This window comes from Antechinus flavipes, chromosome 1 (genome assembly GCF_016432865.1).
Source record: "Antechinus flavipes isolate AdamAnt ecotype Samford, QLD, Australia chromosome 1, AdamAnt_v2, whole genome shotgun sequence".
In the NCBI taxonomy this organism is placed as follows: Eukaryota; Metazoa; Chordata; class Mammalia; order Dasyuromorphia; family Dasyuridae; genus Antechinus; species Antechinus flavipes.
This window is the reverse complement of record NC_067398.1, coordinates 3,839,389-3,845,388: the sequence shown is the minus strand read 5'-3', so window position 1 is coordinate 3,845,388 and position 6,000 is coordinate 3,839,389. Positions and strand designations below refer to the sequence as shown.

The window sequence follows — 6,000 nt, the reverse complement described above, 5'->3', positions numbered from 1 at the left end:
ATGTGTAAGTGTGTGTGAATATATGTGAGTGTGTGTGTGTGAGTGTAAGTGAACTAGAGCCCTGGGGGCCCGATGTCTGGGGCTCTGACACCTACGGAGGGACTTCGCTGTGAGAATGAGTTGGTTCTGAGGCTGAGCAGGGGGACGGGTCTGCAGCGCACAGTGAGCAGGGACAACAGCCTCGAGGGCAGTGGGAAGTCAGGCTGGCGAGGAGGCCAGGAGGAGGTCGAAGGGAGGCTGGAGGCCGGAGGCGGGGGAGCTGGGATCCGGCCCGGCCCTCCTCCCTCCCTGCCCATCTGTGGGCTCCATGGCCTTGGCCCTGCTCTCTCTCCCTCCCTCCTTCGTGGGCACGGACTGGCTGTCCTTGACCCCGTTCTGGCTCCTCCGGCTCCCCCGGCCTCCACAATCTGGCTACAGTTTAGCTCTCCGGTTCAATCCCAGGCTCCCCCTGCATTCCTGACATGCTCCCAGGCTTCCCCTCCCGGGTCCCCAGATTTTCCCTGTTAATGGCAGGTTCAGATGGGGGGTCGGCCAACTCATCAGGATCTACCGAGACGGTCGGGCTGTGTGGACAACGCTACCAGGCTATGTAAATGAGAACCAAGAACCCAAGGGGGACAGGCTGCATAGACCAGTGCTACCAGGCTGTAAATGAGAACCAAGAACCCAAGGGGGACAGCTCCGAGGATCAACACCACCAGGCTCTACAAACAGCCCTCAGAGGGAGGCTAGTGGGAAGGCTTCCTGGAGGCACTTAAGGATTCTCAAGAATGGCAGCAAAGGCATGGAGGACAGCAGCAGGAGGGGAGAAGCCCCAGGGAAGGACACAGAAAAAGGCCGGCGGAGAGATCGGTCCTCCCCAGTGTCAATCCTCCCCAGCGTCGGTCCTCCCCAGTGCCCGTCCTAATCCTCCCCAGTGTCGGTCCTCCCCAGTGTCGTTCCGAAGCTCAGTGTCTCCCGTTAAACTGCGAGCTCCCTGCGGGCAGGAGCCGTCTCTTGCCTCTCCCTGCGTCCCCAGGGCTCTGCACAGAGCTTGGCACACCGGAGGCGCGTAATAAATGTTTCTTCCCTGCGCGAGCCAGAGCCAGATTGTGAAGGACGCTCAAGGCTGAGATAGTGGCCAGAATGAGGCCGTGTCCTTGGGAAACAGAGACAGAAGTTCAAGAGGTTGGGGACAGGAAGCAGGGCTCCGAGTTGTGTTTGGGAGGGAGACCTGCTACTAAGTCCCCCCTCCCCTCTCAATCCCCTTCCCCCCCATCCAATCATTGGAAAGTCTGCCTTCCCCTCCCTCCCCTTCCCTCTGCTCCCACCGGTCTCCGATGTCCTGCCCACCTCTCCCTCCCGCTGTGGGGCTGTTTTCCTAATTATCTCCCTGACTCTCCGACGGCTGCCATAGGGCTTTTCCTAAAGGCCGGACCTGACCAGTTTACTCCCAAGCTCAAGAAGGTCCCGTGGCTCCCCGGTGCGCTCTCCCCAGCTTGGCTTCAAAGCCCTTCACCATTGGCCAGAGGCACCGGCCGCCCCAAGAGGCCCCTCAAGGCCGCGATTATTCCGCCAGGAAAAGGGGAGGGCCTTGCAGGCAGAAGCCGCCGCTCATTTTTGCCCGCCCCCCCTCCCGCTGAGGGCCGGACTAGGTGCTCACTGAATTGAACTGAGCTGGGAGAGGGACGGGGCGGATTTGTGCTCTAGGAGTGGCCTGCACGGAGAAGGGCCAGGCAGGAGGCGCAGGGACCGGGAGGGCGAGCTGGCGGCTGCCCTGGCCCAGGCCCGGGGGGGGGGGGGGTGGGCAGGAGAGTGGGAGCGCGCGATCTCGTTTTATGCATTTACAAATGCCAGGCTGAGGAGGGGCAAGAAGCCCCGACGTCCTGCCCCCCAGATCTGGAGGAGGCCGGGAAAGGCTCTGAGAAGGGCGGCCCACAAGGAGAGCCGGAGGGGAAGGCGGGACTCGGAGAGGGCAGGAGATGCCCGCAGTCCCCGACTCAGGAACCTCTGCCCGCTTTGGGCTGTCGGGAATGAAGCCCCGGAGGGAGAAGGGCCCGCAGGGGCCCAGGCGGGCAAGGGGAGGGGAGAGCCAGGGCCCGGCAGGACCCCGGGGTTCCGAAGTGCATGTGCTCGCACACATATATACACACTCAAACTCACACGCTGACACTCACAGACACACTCACACACTGACACACACACACACTGACACTCAGACACTCACAGACACACACACACTGACACTCACAGACACTCACACACTGACACTCACAGACACTCACAGACACTCACAGACACACTCACTCACACACTGACATACACTCTCACTCACACACAGTCACGCACGCCAAAGGAGCCCCCGGGCCGACCTCGGAAGCCGGGAATGGGCCGGCCCGAGCTGGCTCCCCAAGGGAGGGCGCGGAGTGCCGGGACAAGGGCAGGGAAGCCCCCCCCCCGGTTCCCTTTCGGGGAAAGAGCTCTTCCCTCCCTCGAGCCCCAAATCCTGCCTGTGCACGGGCAGACACGGCCAGCTCCGCAGAGAGCCCCGAGGGCCCCCGCCCCCGGCCATGGGCCAGTCCCTCCCGCCCGCGGCGTTGACCCAGAGCAGAGGGAAGCGCCCGTGCCCGCGTCTGGGTCCGCACGTCCTCCTGTTCACGCCCCAGCGGGCTCCCGCCCCGAAACTCAGCTCGGCCCCTCTCCCCATCCCGGGCGCCCCCCTCCTTCTCGGCCGCGGGGGGGGGGGGTTCTTTCAGGTGAATCCCGTCCAGGGCGGCGGGTCGGGAAGGCTGGAGAGGGCGCGCCCCCGTGCTCAACAAAGCCAGCGGGGAGAGGCCGAGCCCGGGACGGGCGCGGGGGGACCCTAGGAAACCCAGTGGGAGTTGCCCAGGGCTCAGGTGGGCCGGGGGGAGGGGAGAGTGGGCCACGCCCCTTTCCATCCATTTCTCCGGGAAGGAAGGGGGGGGTCCAGTTTTGCGTCCCCTTCCCCAAACCCCTACCCGGTTCATCGCCTCATCCCACCCCGGGACTCCCTCACTTCCCTCTCGGAGGGAAGGCCCCCCTCCCTCCTCCTTGGGCTGCGCTTTCTCTCCCCCCCCAGGAAGTTTTCAGAGACTTTGCGGAGCAGGCCGGTGATTTCCTCCTCCTCCCTCTCCCGCCTTCAGTCCCCCTCCCTCCTCCCCTCCTGAACCCCTAAAGCCTCTGGGATGCGGTCCTGGAGCTGACGGGGTCAGGAGGAGGGGGCGTGGTCGAGAGGTTCAGTAGGCCGACCCTACTCCAGTGCCCCACTCCTCCCCCCTCCCCCCATGGATTGAACCTCGAACTCCAGCCCTTTTGGCCCCACGGGCTCCTTGGGAGAACCTTCAGGAGTGGGCGGGGAGAGGGGGAACCCAGCCACTCCTGGGGGGGGTTTCTCCCCAGAACCTTTGGGATACGGAGCTAGAGGGATGCGAAGGTTAACCCCCTCTCGTCCTTTCCTCTCCCGGGGGTCCCTGCTGCTCCTCCTTTCTCTGACCCCCGCACCCTCACGTGTCTCTAGGAGGATCCGGGCGCCGGCCTCGCCAGCCTCTGTCCCGTTAATGTTTCATCTCCTTTTCTCCCTCGGGGAGCGGGCGGTGGCCACGGGCCCGGCAGGGAGTGGGGAGAGGCCATCGGCAGGACCCTGATGCAGGTGCCCCCCCAGCCTCATGGCGCCCCCCCCCCCAGTCCCACACTCCTTCAACCCTTGGCCCGGGAGAGCCAGGGACCAAAGGGGGGATGGGAGGTCTAGGACCCTGATCCTCACCTTCCTTCCCGGCACCCGCCTGTGGCGGCATCCCTACCCAGGACTCACCTGGACACACCTTGGAGCAGCTCACCTGTCTTCCTGTGGCCGGCAGCGCCTGGAGTCTGCACTGGGACGGGCTGGGCTGGGCGTCTGGCCCCCTCCCGCCCCCCTGCGGTGGCCGGTCCTCTGGGCCCGCCCTCCCTCCTCCCCTCCTCACTCCCCACCTCTTCCTCCTCCTCCTCCCCTCAGCTGCTCCTGCAGACAGCAAAGCCTTGGGCACTGACGGGGCTGCTGGGAGACCAATCGCCGCTGCCCTCAGCCGAGCTCTGCCCCCTCAAGCGAGAGCCGGCGGGAACACCCACCCGGGTTCTGAGCCAGGGCCGGGCGCCCAGCCCCTGTCACCTCATGGGGAGAGCCCTGGCCTTTAGGGAACCCCCCTGGGCCGAGGACTGTGGGCCCGGGCTGCCATCCTGAGGGTGAGGGTGGGGAGCTGCCGCTATGGCCTCCCATCCAGGCCTTGGACCCGGTGAGCCGTGGTCCTGACTCCTGGCTGACCCCTAGCCCTGACCCTCCTGAGTCCCCCCTTACTCAGAGACTGACCTTAATGGAAATCTGGGACTACCCCGACCCCTAACCCGGCCGGACCACATTGCCGGCCATATCTGGGTCCCTAGTGAGAGCCGGGAACGGCCGCGGCTCAGCCCGTGGCAGCTCCCAGGAAGCAGCATGTTAGGGTGGGCAAGAGGTCGGGGTGGGGGGTCCCTCTGCTCCCCAGGAGCCTCCCTAGCCAGAGAGGTTTGGTTTGGAGTCTGAAGGGCGTGGCCACATCCCAGGCCCGTGTCCTCAGGCCACAGAAGTGACCGTGCAGGGAGAGGAGCTGGATCGGACAAGCCTGAGGATCCGCTTGGTCCCAGGCCTGCTATTGGCTGCCTGTGCAACACTGGGCAGGTGACCTAACCTGGGCTCAGTCTCCTGCGCTCTCTGGCAGGTGGCCGGGCCCACGGGGGATGGAGAGCTGGGCCCGGATTTGGGGAGCCTCAGGCACTAGCTGGGAGACCGCCCCTCCGCTCCCTGCCGAGACAGGGCCCCCTGAGCCTGCCCCAGTTGTTAGAGCTGTAATTAAGATGGGAAGCCCAATGAGGAGGCGACCAACAGTCTGACCTGAGAGAAGAGCCGCCTGAGTTTGGGGGGCTTGAGAGGGGGATGGGGAGGAGGAGGAAGGGATGAATCCCAGGGAGCTCTTCCCCCAGAAGCCTCCCATCCAATGGTCCCATCTCATCTCGCAGGGCTGGAGCAGGAGGCCTTGGCCAAGGGCACAAAGCAGGGTCAGAAGGCAAGAGACTGGACCTCAGGTCTTTGGGTCCTCACGTTCCAGGATGTCTCGGGTTTGGGTGGCTCATTCTAGCTGGGCCACTCAGAGGATGGGGAGCTCGGGGCCAGGTGGGAGTCTCGGCCAGTCTGCGGTCACAGTTGGGGGTCCCCTGTGGGCAGAGCTGGAGAAGTGGGGAAGCTCAGCCAGTGCTGTGGGGGTCACCTGGCTGCAAGAAGCACGAGGCTGGAAGGGGCCGGGGCTGGAAGGGCCGGGGCTGGAAGGGCCGGGGCTGGAAGGGCCGGGGCTGGAAGGGGCCGGGGCCCTCCTCCCAACTGGCCTAGCGGTCTTGGGAGAGCCCCTTCCCTCATGGGGCCTGAGGCCCAACTTCAGCATCAGGGTCTAGGGCATGGGAAGGATGGGAAACCGCGCCAGGACGAAGCAGGAGAGCAGGCCAAAGGGGAGAAGCATTGACGGGGCACAGATATATGGTCCAGCTGCTGCCCGGGCCACATGTCCCTGGGAGAGAGAAAGGGGGGCTGCTCTCCCCAGGACGGGCCTCCCCCAGCCCCCCCGGGGGAATCTGCATCAAGGAAGCCTAGTGAGCAGGGCCTGGGGTCTTGGGCAGCTTCAGGCTGCTCTGCCTTCACTGAGGCCCCGGCCAGCCTACACAGGTCACTGCTCACGCTGTCTGCAGAGCCCCTGGGGAGCCCCAGAACTGGCCCCTTGGAGATTGGGGTACCTGGAGCTCCCTGTCAGTGAGGTTGGACCTCAGGAAAGAAATAAGCATTTATTAAGCACCCCCGGTGTGCCAGTCACTGCCCTCACAACCACCCCAGAGTGCTGTTGTGATCCCATTTACAGCTGAGATGGAGTGAATCCTCCCGACTCCAGGCTCAGTGCTCTAGCCGTCGCACCACCTGGCTGCCTCAAGGACAAGCTCCCA

At 64.8% G+C, this 6,000-nt stretch overlaps 1 protein-coding gene across 5 annotated transcripts in view; it reads right to left on the bottom strand.

Moving 5' to 3' along the window:
* VILL (villin like) overlaps positions 1-3,921 on the bottom strand; it is a 28,872-nt gene extending 24,951 nt beyond the window's left edge. For 3 of the 5 annotated variants that reach the window (XM_051977953.1, XM_051977977.1, XM_051977944.1), the window contains exon 1: positions 3,812-3,921. The gene's annotated coding sequence lies outside the window, so the exon portion shown is untranslated. The remainder of the gene's footprint in view (positions 1-3,811) is intronic. The other 2 variants (XM_051977962.1, XM_051977969.1) reach the window with 2 other exon arrangements.
* Positions 3,922-6,000: the final 2,079 nt, after the last annotated feature.